Genomic DNA, 19,919 nt, shown 5'->3' with positions numbered 1-19,919 from the left:
AAATTGAGGTTGGTACCAAAGCCTGTTTTTTTGATCCACAGGTGGGAAATCAACCTAAATCAACCTAATCAACCTTGTCTAGGAAGATGAGTCTACTTTTAGTGGGCCTGCACAGTGTGCTGTGGAAGATCTCTTGGACTGATATGGGGACATGGCAGCAGACATTGAAACTGGAACTCTTGTTGTACCAAGCAATGATGAGGGCATCTGTGAGACTTCCGGTGCAGTAACTCCCCATACCTCAAAAACTGAGGAACTTCATACAGATACTTTAGTATGATACAGATAGTTTTATTCCTTATTTCTGTATTTTATGCCTTGTCAACAGAGAACTTGAGTAGTTAATTCTGAATGAGGCAAAAGCTACCGAAAAACAGAAGATCCTCTACGTAATCTCCTAGAGGCATAAATATTATTTATAATGTGTCATTATTATTTAACTGAGGGAAGTAAGTGCTAATAAATGCCCAAAATAAAGAGATTAGAAATGTGATTTAGCACAGTCAGAGATGACAGTTATTCATCAGAAATACCTATTAATTTTTTTTTTCTATTTATTTTCCTTCATCTTTCATTGACATAGTTTCTTAAGATATTTTTGATATTGATAGCTCAGGGAGGAGAAAATGCATGCACTAATGACTCAGAAGAGTTTCTGCCATTTGAATTTGCTAGAGATTTTATTAAATAGCCTAGCTCCGGACAAGCTGATAGCATTTCACAGCCTATTTCCCCATATTCCCTAAATGCTGATTTACCAAGAATGGAATGAGTGTACATATACTCTGGAGCATGTGTTAAAGCTGTGCTAAACATTTTCCATGTAACTTCCAGCTGGCAACATTTTGCCAGAAAGGCTGGTACTTAGAAATGATAAATAAATAAAACAAACAGAATCTTGTGTTGTAAAAAGGAGACAATGGAACAGCTGCGGAGCATGGAGTAAATTCAGGTTGACTTGATGTGGACACAGTGGCTGGATTTTACCCAGGAGGTATTAGCAACGTTTAGAGTCTTAAGGGGAAGATTGTGTAGAGGAAAAAAGGGATCTCATTGGGAGGTCTCTTAGCACATATGGAAAAATAAACAGAGAGACTATGAAAAATAATATTTAAGCAGTGAAATCAGAATAAGCTGTCCTCCTGCAGTATGTTGAAGAAATATGAACTTGGGAAGAAAAAGTAGTGAGCAGAGCTCTGTTTTCTTTCGTTTTGGAGAGATAAGAGGAAGAAGATGGAGGGGGGCTGTAACTTGGGAAGGTGAACTGTGTGACAAGAGCCATCAAGTGAAGAAAAGAGAAATTGTGAAGATAAGGAAAACTAAAGCAAAGATGGCCTATCAAGTGTGCTTCTAAAGGGTGCTACTAATTAAAGAAGAAAAGACACCCAAAAGCTTTTTGAATTATGTTTACAAAGGCAAAAGTATCATGTAACACATATGCTTCTGTCATAAACAGTATTTTTAGTTCAAGCAAATTTTGAGAGCAGATCCTCAGCACCAGTAGTGATAACTAGAAGTGCAATAGCAAAACCCACAGTATGTGAGGTATTTATATCTGTTTTGCTTAACCTTTTGTGGGTGGGCTGTCTTTTACTTCTACTTATATTACTGCACATTGATTGCTCTTTGCTGAACATGGTATAGTAATAGCCCACTGAGGCTCATATTATTGGTGTTCTCTTGTTAATGAAGGTAAAATCCTAGGGGTTTTCTCATACAAGGTAGTTCTATAGAATACGGATGAACACCCTGATATCTGCTTATGCTCTAGGCATCCACATTTGGAAACAACGACCTGTATGAGAACCAGTTTCAGTGGTGAAACTGGAAACCAGGTTAAAACTTAGTAACTAATGCATCAAGCAGGTAAATCACATTCCTGTATGTTGATTTCCTGTTATTCAACTGGTAGGCAAAACTTTCTGACCTGGAAATTGTAGTAGTTTTAGAGAAAGTAAAACGGGGTCACATTAACCCTAGTCTCTGATGCTTTCACTCAAATGCATGAAGGAGGCTAAGCAAGAATTTCTGACATAACCATCACTCTGACTTTGGCTTGACTGGGTTGTCATGATCAAATGACTTCTTTTGCTTGATATGTGCTCTTCTGCTTTTTATATCCTTGATATCCCAGTTTATACATGTGCACATGCTGACTTCCTCCAGGACACCACAACCCATAGTGATAATTGCACTGCTGAAGCTACCTGCTGTGTTAAAGGTCAGCAGAAGGGCCTCAGCGGTGAAGTGGCACTTGCCTATCAAAATGCAAAATACCAGGGTGAAAGAAGTAAAACTCAGCTATTATACGTTACAAAACTTGAGACATTCAAAGTCAAGTATATCATTCTTATGTTCCAATACCCAGAGAAGAATGTCACAGCATGACTCCATCCTCGTGATGGAGACTGAAAGAAGAATGAAAAATAATGCAAAGTTATCTGCTTTTTGTTAAATCTATTGTAATCTTGTGTTCTTCCTCTGTTACTGCACTGCAATAAAGACATTTTAATCCCAGGGTACAACTGAGAAAAGCCCTGATCTAATAATTGTAAAACCTCCCGATCCGATATTTTAGAACTCAGAGTACTTGTCACTTATGAATATTCATACAGACCACTAAAAGAATTATATTCTGTCTTCAGTTAAGGCAGGAAAAGAACATAGTAAATTCTAAAGAGACGGCAGTATTCTATGGAACACTTGTCCAATATTAAGGGCATCTACAACAAAATTCTTGCCGGAAAATTGTTCAGGAAAAGTGTATGGAATAGTGATAGCATCATTATGGAACAGATCTTTTAGAGAAAAAGAAACCAAAACAGGAATTCATCTCAAGTATTAGAAATATTGGAATTCTTCAAGGTAACCTGTTAATATCCATGTGCATGACAGGGTATCCATGCTGCTTAGTTAAGACATTGAATGCAAAAGGCTGATACAAACTTTGCAAAATAAACTAGAAAACCAAATCAAACACCTTTTTTTTTTTATTTTAATTGAAGACAAGTTTTTAATTGAAGAAGGAATTTTCCCTGAAAGCCTGGCCTTTTTACAGTTAAGGTTAGTTTAAAATGCACAATATTTTACACTTGTTCATGTCTTTTCCTTTATGATTAAGTAAACTGCAGAATTTCTTCATAGTAAATTAATAAATGTTTAATAATATTTTTTTCCAGTGCCTCCTGACATGTCAGTTCTTGTATGTAAAAAGACCTAATCTCATTCTGGCAAGAAATGGACTTGTTCCAATGGCAGATGTACTAACCCAAGCAGATACTCAGCAAGTTGGCTGCTGATGGTAGTTTACCTGCTGCCATGGTGCTGCTGAAAGGAAGAGAATGCTCCTTCTCCATCATCTCTCTTCCTTTCATTTCTTTGAACACTCCTCCTGGCCAGACAGTTGTCCCCACCTTCCGTCACTGTCCCTCTGAATCTACATTGGTGGGGTTTTCTCCCCCTTCTCATTCATATGTCAGGTATCCTTGTTTGCAGTGTAGGTTTTGTAGGCATAGTGCTCTATTCCTTCATTGACTAAATGAAATCAGATTCTTGCCTCTGCTGTGACGTCATAATTTCCTGCTCAGACAGTCTCATGCAGAATACACATTCTTTCTAAGGGGTAGCTGGACCATCAGCAGGTGCAGACACTTGTCTGCTTAGCTGAGTCTACAGTCTGAACTGCTGGCTTTTCTAGGCTTTTGGGAATGAAGGATGCAACTCATCTTCCAGGTAAACATCTTAATTCTTGGGGAAAAAAATTAAAATTTTATAGAGATAAAAAATAACTTCAAAAAAGGAAATATTATGAGCTTGATGTTTTATTTAAAAAGTCCAAGTATCTTGGAAGAAAGACTTTTTGGGAGTTTTGTGAGAGGAGCTGAAGTGTGGGAAAAATATTTCTGTCTCTGTCACCAAGAGTTAGTTTCCATTTCTGGAATTATCTAAGTAAACATTTTAGCTTGCATTCAGTCCCTGCTGCTTTTTGTAATCACTAGTTCATTGTATTTCAGTGTGTTTTGCATCTTTTGCTTATCCACAGAAGAACTTCGGGGGATTTTAATTCCATCCTTTATCTGAAGATTTGTGATTGTTGAAGGAAAGCCTCTGATTATTTGGCCTGATCTTTCCTAAAAGTATGCTTTTAGGAAAAAGCATGTTGAGTTTGCTTTTATGTTGGTGTATGTCAGACTCTGTCTCCAGAACTACACTTTCCCTGGGACATCAGTACTGAAAATATTCAGAGAGCAAAATTTGCTTTTTGTGAGTCTATGAATGGTTTAATCTATGCCATCCAAGTATGTCTTCATGACTCAACTGCTGAGAATCATATCCTGTCTTGAGTTAAACCCAAGAAAACTCATTAAAACCAATGGAGATGCACAGGGAGAAGTGAATAAAGTGTATGTAGCTCAGAAATTCTGGGAACACATCTATTGATAGAGTCATCTTGTGTTCCAAGGCATGCCAACAGATCCTATAATATGTTGTGATTGTGCTGCGCTGTCAGCAAAGGTGGGTCATGTGTTTAAAAATGACATATGTGGTACCATTCCACCATAATTGTGGATAATGTTTTAATAAATGGTATTTTTTAAAAGAAATATATTATTTGATAAAATTATTACATAAAATGAATTCCATCAAATTGTCACAGTTGTTATGTGCTTAGAAAGCTTCTGCTCCTCTATTATTAAGTGGTAAAAGATTATAATTTGAAAAAAGTGAATACTAAAATGACTTATTTTAAAAAGTATATTTCAATAAAATTCACCATAAAAATTCAAAGCAAAATGTAAAAAAAAAAAAAAAATTCTTTATAATTTTAAATCTACACATTTAAAAATATTTCAGTGAACAAATTAATGTTGCAATAGAAGGTACATCACATGTACTACACACTTGTCTGTTTTCAACACTGTTTCATTGGCTTATATGATAATTCATCAGTCCATACTTACACCGTATTTACTTCTTTACTATAATAGATACAGCATTTGCTCTGTAAACTTTGATATAAGTAGAAAGGTAGTTATGGTAATAGAAGGTAAGATCAAGAACCATTCAAACTGTCTTAGTCATCATCATTTTTTGGGAGGGGTATATATAGTTCCATCCCAGAAAGAGGTTTTTTTGCACTCATAATTGCATAACAGTGCTTTTCTAACATGTATGCTATATATACTGCAGCTGACTCTTCCTTGACACAAATTTAACCATAGTGGCCACTCCTTTTTTGACTCAGACCAACAAGAGAGTGAAAACTGCAGGAAACTAATATTTTTTCTTACTCAAATTAAAATAAAATAAAATAATAATCAAGTAGGGGACAAACATTCAAAAGAGAATGGTAGGAAAACTGGAGAATAAAAGCCTTTGAAGGAGTTTCAGATTAAGGACCTAAACTACTGAACGAAAGAAAGAAAATGAAAGAATTTTCTGTACTTAATAAATCAGCAACACTTCCAATTAAATAAAAAATAGAAATTAAGTAAATAAGTATACTACAGAAAGCAAGAAACAAAGAACAGCCTTATTCAAAGACTGAGTATGACTCAAAGAATATGAAGATTGACTGCAACTTCTTGAATACTTAATAAATTAAAAGGAAGTAGGAGCAAAGCTACAAAATTCAGACCCTGCATATTTAGATTTTTTCCTGGTATGGTAAGATTACTTCTGTTAAACAAACAAAAAACCACAAAAAACAAAAGAAGAAGATATTATTCTGATCCTGGGATGTCAACATCCCTGTGCCAGATGTCTTTCATCCCATCCAGATCAGAATTCAAATGATCCCTTTGCACCTTCCCTTGGCATTTGTTCATGCAAGAGATCCCGTAAGGGCTTGTGTGCTCATTCCATTGACAGCTTGAATAAGAAGGACCCTGCTACAAAACAAGACCTCAGGAGTCACCAGTTAGGGGAGTGAGTTTTTCTAACCTGGGCTGCTGTGCTACCACTACAATACAATCTCCAGCACCACCATCACAGAGACTTAGCCTCACTTCTTCCTTCACCCCACGGGTAAGATGATTAGACCTGACCCCAGTCAAAAGCAACATTTAACTCAAATTACATATTTTTGTGCTTTAACAGAAGCCAAGTAAGAGATAAATTTCAAAATGTGTTTCAAGCTAAAATTCCAATGGGATCTCAACAATGACATCTTAAGGGTATGGAGTCTATAGATAAAAAATCAAAATGAAGAATACCATGGCAATCCACTGCAAAAGGAGTTGATCTCAAAAGGAGCTTCATGAAGCACAGTAGATTTTAATTTTGTAACAAAACAGGCAGCCTGAGGTCACAATCTTATCGTAGAGCATACGGGTAGGTCAGGTACCACCACTGGAAACCAGAGACATGTCAAAGTGTACAGCTCAGCTTCTATGAAGTGAAAAAAAAGCACAACAATTTAAGTGTGTGTGTTGCAACTTTTACTAGATCATGGAATGCAGCCTGAAAGGCACATGAAAACTTTTTGCTGATGAAACTTGTTATATTTCCGTTCACAACCTATTAACAGTCTTGTTCTGGTGACATCACAGGAAACTGGGTGACAGTGCATGAAAGTACCACTGCTCTTTTGATACAGAAATTCTCTGTTACCTTCCAAGGATAAAATCAGATTGACTGGGGAGGAGGGGCAACTGAGCATTTAATTACAGTGTAAAATAAAATAATACTTCCAGCACAGGTAACAACATATTTTGTCTCACTAGAGTGTTATCTGAGCTGTTTGAATGATTTTTTTTTCTCTTCTTTCCCTAAATGAAAAAAAAACATTTTGTAATTTCCAGACCACACCTGAAATATAAAGATCTTGAAAAAACCTCATTAAATCCCTCCCTCTCAGATATTGTCTGATATTTATTGAAGTAATAATTTAAAAAGTATTTAGTTTGCCTGATTATTTTTCTTTTAGAAATAAATGAAAACAAAAATTCAAAATGAAAACTTAAAAGCATATGTTGTGAAATGAGTAAAATTTAGTTGTATCTGAGTTTTCCTTTTTTTTCCTCTCCCAGAACCACTTAACAAATTTCTCACAAATTCATAAATCCTAAAGTAGCTTTTTAAAGGTAATTACTACTTCTCTGCATATATTATCAGTAGGTATTGATCATAAAAATACTCAATTTGTACATCCAGACTGAGTGCTTATCTAGTTTTATTTTGATTTTTTAGTGTACACTTCTCTACCATTTAATGATCTTGGATTTCTGATTCCAGTCAGACTCTTATGTCGACTATATATTGTTAATATTATTATTTCTTTATTTTTCTTTGAAAGCTGATCTTAAGGTAATTTCTGCATTATTTCTACTAATTATGTATCTAGATTGCAGTAAAAGAGTTTGCCGAGTTCCCCAAATAGGTATCATCTGCACAGAAAAAAATCTGACACTTTAGAGTAGCCTAAAGGCTGAAGACAAAGTTCTGACATTAAAAAACAGTATATCTTTTTGACTGAAGACAGTACTTTATTGTAAAGTTTAATACAAACACAGGCCTGGTTTTAAGGTAGTATTTGTTTATGACGTTTTTTATATCAAGGCTTTCTAAACTTCGCCTGTAATATACTCTACCATGATTTCACATAAAACTGTCTACCAGAAGGGATTGACATTAGTTATGAGAGAGACTAGCAGCAGCTCTTTAGACATATAACTACTGTGCCATTTTGATGTAATTCAGTTTAAATTTCAAACATTTCTATTTAACATAATCAAGTGGTATGAAATCTTCTTTTAAAATGGCAAGTATACAGTACCAGCTCAATTGGCACTTAGCAACGGTCCTTTTGCAATATGCACAATAGCTTCCAGCAGGGAGTTTTTTAAGGACCATCCTTTGAGAGCACAAACTCACACACGTACAATCAGGACACATCAAGGTTCTATCTCCAGCTCCCCTTGAGATGTTATTTAGCTAATGCACAAATGTTACAGCTAAGCTGTTGGCCTGAAAAATAGAACAAGCAGTTGTGTGCAGGTACAACCATTTCTTTCTTCATTACAGGATATCTTCATATTATAATTTCACATAAAGTAACACCTAGAAAGGTGTAGTATGTGATTTTTACTCAATAGGTGGATTTCCGCTTTTAAACGTGCTGCAGCTGTCTAATGCCCCTTCTTGTGAATCCTGTATTATGTAGTGGCAAAGCACCTTTGAGTGGGTATACAGCTGCAGTCATTACTGGGTATCCTCTAGTTAGAGTATCCTGGAAAGACTGTCACAGGCTGCCATTACCAGTAAATACTGCTGTGTGCATAGCTGTTCTGTATCCAACGAAAAGAAAAGATCTGGCCCTGCAGCTAGCTTTCCTCGAGAGAGTCAAATCCTGGCAAACAAGCCCCTTGTTTCAAATGCAAGCCTCCCATGCTTATTGGTTGTCTTCCAAAAACTGTGCTGAACCATATAATAAGTTCAAATTTCATTAAGCCCGGGAGCAGAGGGAGTTTCTAGCATGCTGCTAAAATCATGGCATAATGCTCTGAACCAGATGATTGTATTATAATCTCATTCCAGTTGGGATCTTCTTTTTCTAATAGAAGGCTTTTACATTTGAGATAGGAAAGTAAGAGGGACTCTAACACTGAAATCTGCAATGCAGTTTCTAAATACATTGCTTAGATATTTTGCACATGGGAAGAGATGGTGACATTAATATTACTGCAGTAATGCTGTCTCGAGTGTAAGACTTCAGAATTGGCTGGAATTCTGTTCATATGGAAAGCTGCAGCAACAACATGGCAATATGGTGAAAGCACAGAGAGCTATGTTTGCCTGATGACAAACTTTTTTTTCCAAAGTCACAAAAAATATGACGCTTGGTCAAATTTTTTATATCACATAAATGTCAAAATAAAATACAGTTAATGATAGAAAGCAAAAATGGGCATATATTTTTAGATATGAACCTATATGAGGGGAGAACATTGTTGTACACATGGGACAATAAACCAGAAGCATAATGGACACTAAAAAGATGCTCTTTCTTAGTGCCTGACCATGAAATCTGTAGAAAAGCCTTAAAATCAATGAAAGAGGAATAAATTTTGGGGTTTTTTTTCAAATTATAATTATGAAAAAATGTCGATATTAGTTAATTAAAAGAACTTGTGAAATTATGTTGCATTTTTACTGTTTGATTAGAGGGCAAAAATACTTTTTTTCCAGTCAAAACAATCACTTTGATGTGTTCTAATTGCAGTGGTTTGATTTATTTAATTTGAAGCAACATTTCAAATTTAAATACAGTTTTGTTTAGAAAAGGCCTTAAAAATTCTCTTAGTAAAACTGAATATTTTGTGGCTTAGATTTTTTTTTTTTAACCTGCAGAAGCTATTGAAACTTATATTGATTCTGATTTGGATCAAAATAATACATACTATCTAAATTTTTCAGTTCAGACGGTGAATTAAAGGATCAGTGATGTGCATTTCTCTGACTGTAAGTGCTATTATAAGCTTCAGTTGGATTAGGATCCTCCTCTTAATCCAGTGTATTAAAAATGCCTATATTCTAAATCTGCATGATTTACCTGTTGAAGAACAAAGAGCTAGGTGTTGATTTTTTTGGTTGTGTTTTTGGTTTGGTTTTTCTTTCTTTCTTTTTTTTTTTTTTTTTTTTTTTTTTTTAATTCAAATGAAACTATCAGACACTCCAGGGATTGGTGATGGTCTAGAATATTTTGGGTTGGCCCATTCTGACTATTCAGGCAAAGGAACACCTGACCTTAAAGACAATTTTTTGTATGGACATCTTGAGGCCCACAGGAAAATTTGATCTTCTTGACCCCCAGGTTCTGGTCTGAAGTACAGTGCTGGACCATGAAGTGGACATATTGGGTCCCCAGAGTCAGGTAATTTATAAAGGTCCCTTAAAAGATGGATGATAAGAGTGCACAGTGGGAAGTTTTGATGGTTGGTGATGGCACACTGGCCACACCAGTTTGGAAATGGTTGTCTCGCTCCACAGGTGACGTGTGTAAGGCACAGCAAAAAGCAAGACTGACACGCTGTGGTGCAAGAGCAGAAAGCTGTTTTTACAATTCTGGTGTTTTCTCATGGCCACTCTGGTTGCCTAGGTAAAGTGTAACTGGTACAGTCTGCTGGAGAATTTACTTGTCTCAAGGTCCAATACTTAATTTTCATTGTTTGTCTATGGAAAGGGTTTTTTTTTTGCTTAAGAACTGTAAGTGCATCAGTCTACAAAAATTGGTGACAAGCAACAGATTGTCCCTTTTTGTTTTTTAACAGAATAATTTTGTAATTTCAGCTGGTAAAAACAATACTATATAACTAGCTCCAAACAAATTTTTTTGGCTATTGTACAGAAAAGGACTTATTAATCTTAAACTATTAAAAAAATCATCTGGGCAGACAAACTTTCCTGCCAAGTTTTAGGTGGCTAGGATCCAGAGTGCCTGAGACATTAAATGTGAAAACTAAGTTCTTACAGTTGAAATGCCAAACTACAACTTCAGGCCCCTGACACTATAACTTTTAAGAGAACTAAGTGGTGTAATACTGAGCATAATTATTTCACTCATGAGCAAAAAGACCTATTACCCATAAGCAGAGCTTTAAGTTATAAGGATATTTCTTGAGAAACATATGCCAATTATTTGACCAAACAAGACTGTGCTTTGCAGTTATATGTTACCATTTTTTTGACCTGCTGGCTGGTGCAAATCAACAGATTTTGAAAGTCCATTGGTTACGACCTCAAGAGGAACTTCATAAACTTTTATTTCTTAACATTAAATCCATTAGAGTATCACAGGCTAAATAAAAATTATCTTATCCCATCATTTTTTTTTTTCTTTATTTCTCTCTTTATCTTGATTATATGTAGTACAGTACTGGGCAGAGTACCAAAGGCTAAAACTCTGATTTCTCTGATGTTGGTATACTAGCAGCTTAAGCAGTAGTTTTCCTGCCAATTTAAACTTTTGCTTTTTAATGAAGAATTTAAACCAGAAAAGCTAAGCATTCCTTGGGCAGGCTATTTAGTAGGAAGTAAGTTTGAATTGGCACTGAGATTCCTAAAGCTCTTCTTTTAAATCTTATTGAACTAAAACTAGGAATTCTGTTTAAATCCTTGTAGTCATCTAAGAACATAAAACACCAAAAGAGCAATAAACAAAAATTTTAAAAAAAATCTAAACAAATATATTTTATGACTTGGATTTTAGAGAAACAAGCTGTTCTTTCAGTTCTTATTTATTAATTTTAAGTAAAATCATTCAGTCCTACCTCATAAGAGAAATTCCCCCTTTGTGGGTGATCTCAAATTTCTCTCAAAATATACATCTACATAAAATACACACAGAGCATTTTATTCCTATATCTGCACCATCACAGGAAGATTATTTCCAGCCTCCAAAATAACTTTGCAGAATTCAGGGGGTTCTGTATATTTTATGTTGATGGGGTCCAGAAGAAGCTTTGCTCAGTCCTAATCCATCTCCAAGAGCTGGCTTCGTTTTCTGCTCTCAGAAGGGGAAGAGGAGGTGCAAGAAACTTTGCGAAGCTCTGGAGCAACATGTGAAAAAACTTGCCTTAATTCTTCTCTCTTTCCATATAAACTCTGAGTTTTCTGTGCATGGGTTTGGACCAAATGACTGAAACAGTCTGTGGGTTAGGACTCTCATGCTAAGTTTTTATCTTTCAGATGCTTAAGTTGCTGACATCTATGTGACTAATTCTGAGTCCTTTACAGAAGTTGTAGTGTTATCTGGCCATGAATCAATTATGGTGTTGCCTACTGCAAATGAGCTGTCCTGGCTAGTAAACAGCTTGGTCCAGCTAATGCAGGAGCAGATGTCTGAGGCCGTGTTTATCTTGAGGCACTGGGCTTTATCATGTTGCAGACAAGAGCAGGAGGCCAGCTGAGCTGCCTTGCCTCCAACAGGAGTTAGATTTAGATTCTCCAGTACCTTGAGAATTTGGTCTCTTCAAGCTACTCAAGGCTTAAATTCACACACATGCTTATATACTTAACTGACCTTGACGACGATAGTCATATCACCTAAGAACAGACTTATTTTCAAAGGTGAATTTTATAACTCTCATTTCTTTGTGTTACAGGGATCAGTGCTTCAAACAAGATGGCATTCTTGCTCAACTCTTTGTTCCCCTTCTTCAAGATGATTGACTAGGCGTATGCTGACACTGAAAACATGTCTGCAAAGTGTTTGGAAATGCTTGGGAACAAGGCCGAAAAAAATGGAGAAATATTATTAGATTTTGTTTGTTTTTTCCAGAATTTTTTTGAAATTATTTTAAATATCTCTGCTAGTGAACATTTAACAGTGTTGTTGATGGTTCCACACACCTTTTTTGTGGGAAGACTTGTAGTCCCTTAAAAAAAAAAAAAAAAAAAAAAAAAAAAGGAGGAGAACGTAACTGTTCTTGAAGATGGTGTGGAGGGGGTGGATATGAGGAGCAGCTGACATCACTTGGTCTGTTCAGCCTGGAGGAGACTGAAGGATGAATCTACAGCTTCCCCATAAGGGAAAACAGACAGGCAGGCACTGGTCTGTCCTGTACGGTGACCAGTGACAGGACCCAAGGAAAGGACACAAAGCTGTGTCAGAGGAGGTTTAGGTTGGATATTAAAAAAATGTTCCTCTCCCAGAGGGTGTTTGGGCACTGGAACAGTCACTCCAGGGAACTGGTCACAGCACCAAGTCTGACAGAGTTCAAGTGTTCCGACAACACTCTCAGATACATAGTGGGACTCAGGGTTGTCCTGTGCATGGCCAGGAGTTGGACTCTGTGATCCTTGGGGGCTGATTCTAGATATTCTATCATTCCATGATTCACTGCAGTGCAACATAACTGCAGCAACATCTAAACTAACCTGGACAAGCATAAATGCTACCCTCAGAGTTCAGTCTTCACTGGAGCCATATCTCCTAATTAACAACTATCACATGCTCTGATTACTGGATATTCTTAATTAAATTGTGTACAGGCTGATTTTCAAATCCTGTATTATTTTCAGGTACTTCCTGTGTTGAAATGGCTGTTTGGATGGGCTTCACAAATCAAAGCACTGTGTAGCATTAAGTACATTTCTTTATGTTCCAAGAAAAGAGAGATAAGCTCTTGAGCTAAATGAGATGGAGTGAAACTGGCCTAGTGAGCCAGAATATGAGTTTTGACTCCATAGCTGCCATGGGAGTCAAACACAACTAATCACCTGAGGAAGAGCTCGAGAATTTGGCACAAACAGGGTCTTCAAAGAACGTATAAACGGAGCTTTATGAAGTGTATGTTCTCTGAAGAGCTAGGAGGTCCTCTTCCCTTCAGATTTTCCATGATTTTAGGAGCACAAAGGGCCTTTTTCAGGGGGAGAACATAGCAACTTCATTTTTCAGGAATGGACACTCAGCACAATCAGCACTTGAAAATGAGGCTGAATGCTCCAAACTATGACAGTGGCCTCACAGAACATGACTCTACGTACAGAGCCCTGAGATCTAGATGAATATGTAACCAGATAGCATCAGGAATCTGTGCAGGTATATGCTGGAATGTAGAGTAACATAGAGCTACTCTGCAAAGAACTGTTTCTCTACTTAAGCACTGTATTGAAATTTCTTTTTACCCATGAATAAATTAAGACTGATCATGCAATGTGTATGATGATGTGTGTTCAAAGCCAAGATGAAGAGTGCAAGAATAAGTTGAAATATTTGCTGAAGCATTTTTGTCAGCCAAACCCTGTAATATATTCACAGTAATATACTTACAGACTTACACCTCAAGGGAATAACCATTGCATACTTAAAATGATCACAGAAAGAGAAAAAAAAATGTAGTAAGAACATTTCTGTATTAAAATAATTTCATTGGTGTATCATTTTATAACCAAATTGACATCCAAAAACTTCCAAGATAACCATGTCTCTAAAATGGCTTTTTTTTTGGAAATTTCCATTTGCATCTAACCTGTGGTGCTGAGAAAAAAAAGAGAAACAGCTGTCATTTGAGGGTTCACACCCCTTTTCATGAACTAGACACCTGTGGCTAGCTTGGCCGCTTCCCCCCTCATCCATGAGAAAACGAATCTTGGTCAACCTTCCGCTCAGCATGTTTGTTCCCTCGACCTTTTCCATGCTGGCTTAATTCTTGACTGATGTGTAAATAATCTGGAGAAGCCCACATTCCTCACAAATCCGCACAGGAGTTAAAAAAAAGGGCATGGAGGGAATGGCAAACTAGCCACAAATTCTGTTGTCTATGGCTATAGATCCACAGAGCAGGTGGCTTATGCTGTGGTTGCCTTTGTGTTTCCTCATGCAGATGATGTGGTAGCACATGACTAAACCCTGAGTGCAGATGCATGAGTCCAGAGACATTTCCTCAGTTTATGGGGTGAGGGAAAAAAAGCAGAAATTGTATTTCAGAACATATTAGGTATTTCTGAAATACTTGCTGGTACATATACTGTGTGTTTAGTACATGCATTACGCCTCAAAGTATTCATGCATGTATATTTACTTTTATAATTTATAGGCCAGTTACAACACCAAGCTCTCTTCCAGATGTCAAGAATAAAACTATATTTCACAGCTACTTTTACAACTGATAGTAAATCTTGCAGATGGTATGAGTACTGTGAAAGTTATCTGACCTTGAGCAAGAAGAAAACCCCACTGGAAGACTTCTATCTCAGAAATAATCAAGGTGTGCCTGCAAACGGCTGCTTATTTGCAGCCAGAGACTTTGGTTCTGCATTCTGTTCCTTTTTAAAATGAAAGGTCCATGCTTAACTCAAAAATCTCAAAGCCAAAAATAGTGTCCTTCAAAGCCAGTTGACCAAGGGGCTGGGGCTGTGGGGTTGGCAGATTTTGGAAAGTTTCATGGTAGTTCTCCAAGATATGTACGCATCAGCAATAAACAACCACGTCTTAATAAAAGATAAACACCAGGAGAAACACCAATATTGTATTATGCAGCTTGCATTAGACCATGTGCTCCTGTTCCCCAAAAATGTTCCAAATGGCTCTTTCACTTCTCCCAATGACACTTCAAGGAGCCAAGACTCTGCCAGTAAAAAAGAAACCAGTTGAGAGTACCAGTGATCAACTGTTAAGACTAAAGTTAGGAGAAACCATCAAAATCACCTGTGGTGTTTAGCCCACACCATATAAGGACTTTTTCCAAGGCTGTGTCAATGAATAATTGTTAATATTAAAGACAGCTCATGGCCAGGGGATTTTCCAAGCAGAAGGTAGTAGGTACACCACTAGGGTTAACAGATTTCATGGTCATTCATTTCAAGAATTTCAACCATTCATTGAATAAGATAATATTTCCTGTGGTCTTTTAAATTTCTACTTGATTTCTTCAATTCTTGTCATACAATTCTTGGTCATTAATTACTCTGTATCAGCTTACACCATGCCATTTGTGACATGGATTACTCCCTTCCTCTGCAACTGCTCTTCTCTGGCCTGCAACCTCTGACCTTTTATGGAACTATTCTTGTCCTATTTTAGCCTTTTTGGGGCAGGGCTGCACACACTCTAGATAAAATAATTAGAGATTTATACAGCAGATAAAGATAATGTTTTCTGAAGGTCATGAAAAAGGGCAAAACACTGATTCATCCTCTGTGGAGCAAAAAAGAACTATTTCCACAGATAGAAATACTCATGATAATCTCTCCTTCCCAAATATCAGTAAGTAGAAAACCTTATTACAAAAAGGATATACATTCGTTGAAAGAAAAAAAATACAACAAATAAAACAGACATCAAAAAGCAATGTACAATCCTACAGTGAAACCATTGGAAAAGCTGTGATATAAACCCTCAAATATTCCTAAGATCACACAACCTCACATTCATTTCTCAAAATTTCCGTAAGAGCAACACAGACTCTGATGCCAAGCATTTACATTCATCTTCCATCAAATTCCATAGCTTATGTTTAGCAGTAAATTCATGAGAGTTTAAAGCATTCAGCCTCTGGAAAATATCTGGCCAATTCTAGATCTTAACCCCGAAAACAGTAAAATGAGCAAATGAGTCACTTTAAAGGAGGTTTTCAAGCATCTAATAACAACTGTGTTGGCCTCTGTACTAATGTCAGTGCATCATTTCTGTAATCCAGTGTTCAGCTATAGCAGCTCAACCCTGAAATGGTGATGTAAGCTGAAACCCTATAAGGCTCTTATTCAGTGATTGAAAATCTTCAATATACTGAGCTTTCCAAAATATCAAGGGAACAATGTATTCTTCCTAGAGATGAAAAATTATATTCTTCATACAATAATTAAGTGGAATAAGTATGGTGCAAAAATACCTTCCTGTCATCTCAGTGACTTCCCAATCCACTAGAGCTTTATTGTTGTGTTTATTGTGATGTCACAGGATTCTCTGGATGTGTGACCTTGCTTGTATATACTGCCCATGGCTACCTGTGCCCTGCACAACCACAACAGTGCAGAGGGGGGAGGACTCCAAGGTTCCGCACATCAGTTCTTTTATTTTCTATTCCTCTTGTCCCTCCTACTTTCTCTTTATCCCCAATGCTAAGACTAACTTTCAACAATAAAATGAAATATTTTGATTTATGACAAAAAGGTTAGTTAGAAAAGTCAGATACTAAATTGTTCAGTGGATTCTTTATCCTTTGATTATGCAGTTGGCTGAGCATAAGCATTTTGATTCACTTTATTCCAATTTAACTCCCCATTGCAGCTGACCCAAAAGCTGACTTTTTCTATGCTTTGTACCCCTAGGAAAACAAAAAATGCAGTGATACTTGATAAAAAATGCATAATATATGTTTCAAGCTTTTGGCTTAGCAGAAATGAAAACTAGAACAAAAGTAATGCAAATATATAAAAGCTTGATATATTCTCTTTCTAAAAACCAGTGATAAATTTTTTTTTTATTACTACTTTAAATGAATTTGATCATTTCTGCAGTATAACAGACATGCACTATTCTGAAAATTTGTATTTAGCTTAATAACATTGCTTGAAAAGTATTTGCATTATAATATTAGACCAGAATGTTTGTTCTTTAGAATATCTTAATTGCCCTATTTATGTATTTTTTCTTTTGTTTTAAATTGTATTGTATGCTTTCTGTTTTGCTTTATAAGCAGCTACTGTTATATACTCCCAAGTAAACAAAAAGAAAAATAACATAAGTACCCTCTTATTGTGTCTTTTATAATCTCCACACTGCCTAATTTTTATAACCAGTGCAACTGAAAAGTTTCTGCAAATTATCCAAACTTTCAAATACAAACACACTCTGAAATCCAGTCCTCATGCATAGCACATTTTAATGCTTTACATCCTTATTTTGATATTTAAGGAACTGGTCCAAAATCTGGAGCTCTAAATATAAAGTTTTGTCTTCTTCAAAAAAAATCCCATAAATTTGAGGTACAGGCTGGGTTTTAACATCCATTTCTAAATTTACATCAGTTCTGAGATTTTATAATGTATGTGTGCGAGAGACAAAGACAGAAAGGGAAAACACATACAGAAGAGTCTAGCTTGGCAGGCATTTCATATTCTGTTGCTACAAGACTTTGTTTTGCAGGACAGCAGTCAGTAAGATTAACTGCGTTATAAACTTGCCTGAACATACAGTATATTGTAGTAAATTTTACTGTTTTTCATAATCCCTACATAGTGCACAATAGTTTTGGGGTTTTTTCCCATATAAGTCCTTTATTCCTGAATACCCAACATCTGTCCAATCACCCTGATACCTAATGTGCAACAGATTGAAGGGGCAAGTTTCCCTGCATGGTTCCAAATGAAGGCTAAAATTATCAAAACCTCAACTTTTAACCTGACTACTTCGTTCTCTTGAACTCGTGCCCTGCGCAACCACAACAGTGGAAGGGCGGGGGTGGGGAGGGCATAGAAGTTCCATGCATCAGTTCTTTCATTTTCTATTCCTCTTGTACCTCAGTTCCTTGCAAACACATGCATCTCTTTCCCATTACCAGCCTCCTTAGTTTTGCATCTGAAGCAAAAAGTGCATCCACTGTGTAATTTAGGGTAGCTTTCACATCTGTGGTACCCGAAGAAGGAACAGGAAGATGTAGGTGGACAGAGAAAAGAAACGCATTAGTGAGGCAAGAAAGTCTTTCCCATATTGGCCTCTTATGACAAAAAGACATGGTGACATAAGGATTAGAGGTGGAAGAAGCATTTGCATTTGTGTACGTTTAGGTACATTATCTAATGGGCAAATAAATGCAATATTGAGTACCAGATATATAGAATCTCAGTGTTGCCTGTATGTGTTCTTTCCAGTCTACATAGCTGTTTTCCACAGGGTTTGTAAATCACATTCACAGTGTTTTTCCAGATAAAGATCATAAAATGAGAAAATTTTTTTGTTTGTTTGTTTGTTTGTTTAATCCAGAGCAGAGACAACTAAATGTCCTTTTGCTCAGAGGAACTTATAGAATACTCAATGAGGCTAATGGCAGTGAGATGACTTTTGATGCATTTCTCACAGCTTCACTTAGGAGTACCAGGAACATTTCCATACAGTTTTCTCTAACGTGCATGTTGTGAGCAGTTCTGAGAACGTGGCATTGTCCCCAAGTACTATAAAACTAGGAAATGTGTGGGTGGGACCCTGCCTGCCTTTGCTATGTGTGAGTGCCTTGGTTCCTTTGTCTTTATCTGACACACCTCAGCCTCTGTCTTTAGCAGCTTCATTGGATATTTCTGTCTTTCCCTGTTTCCATCAGAGCCCTCGTGCTGCAAGTGATATTGCGGTATTGTGTCAATAAGCAAGCACTTTGGTGCAAAATTACTCAATCATTAGAAGGGATGTGTGGCAGTGAAGATATTCTAGCTTTTACATTTTTTATCACACTAGGGCTATTTTTCCCTTCTTTTCCTCTCTTATTATTAACCTTTTTATAGAAAATTGGCTTACCAAGAATTTATGAATTAGCAAGTCTATTATAATGATGAATGGTAATTACCATTTAAATCCTGAGTCATTCATCAGCTTGTTCACCATATGTCAGGTGATACAGGAGTGCATGAATACTTGTCTAGTGAGTATTTCTCAAATGATTGTTATATTTGCCTGAACTTTGGGCTTGAATGCCAAATACTAGGTGAATAAAAGTTGAAATTCTAGAAAAAGAAAAAAATTACATTTAATATAAGCAGAGGGGGAGAGACAGCACAATAAGAGGCAATGCTGCTAGTGACACCTATTAGCATTAAACAATTATTAGCATATTTTTTTATAATTTATCAAGAATAAATGTGGATTTGAGCTTTTCTGAACACACATGGAAAAGCTCATAATTACAAATGAGTTCCTTATATAAGATTCCTGGGTAAGGAATCACTTTTACAAAGAAAACTTCAGGTTTGGGAAAGAGCTTACCAATTGGCCTAGCTAGTGCAGTCAAGCCTGAAGTTGCTTGGGAATTTCTGCCCTCATCAGATGTTTCTTTATGAGTGTGAAGGCAGGTATTGGTTTCTACCAGGATCCCAGAGAATGGGTATCTATATAGACAAAGCAGTTGAGTTCATTTGATCCTATCAGTCTCTTTCCTTGATGATCCTTAATAATGGAGGAAAAAAATTAAAAGGGCACAACAGCTGAACTGTCACTCAGCCTCCATACCCAGCCTGAGGTCTGCTAATGGAATAGTGTGGGCACAATTTCACTTCATCTGTCAGTGCCAGACATCCCAGGGGTGCAAATTCAAAATTTCTGTCTCCAGACTTTTCAGTGCATCTTCTCACAAAAGACAAAACAATACAAAGATATCCTCTGGGTCCCCTGTAAAAAATTATCTTTTTAAATATGAGTGAAATTATTGTAACAGGAATGGGTGCACATTTTATGTCAAGTGATAAAGACTCTAAGGACAAAGTCAACA

Source organism: Hirundo rustica, chromosome 4, assembly GCF_015227805.2.
Source record: "Hirundo rustica isolate bHirRus1 chromosome 4, bHirRus1.pri.v3, whole genome shotgun sequence".
NCBI classification, from domain to species: Eukaryota; Metazoa; Chordata; class Aves; order Passeriformes; family Hirundinidae; genus Hirundo; species Hirundo rustica.
The sequence above is the reverse complement of the archived record's forward strand: the minus strand, read 5'-3'. Positions refer to the sequence as shown.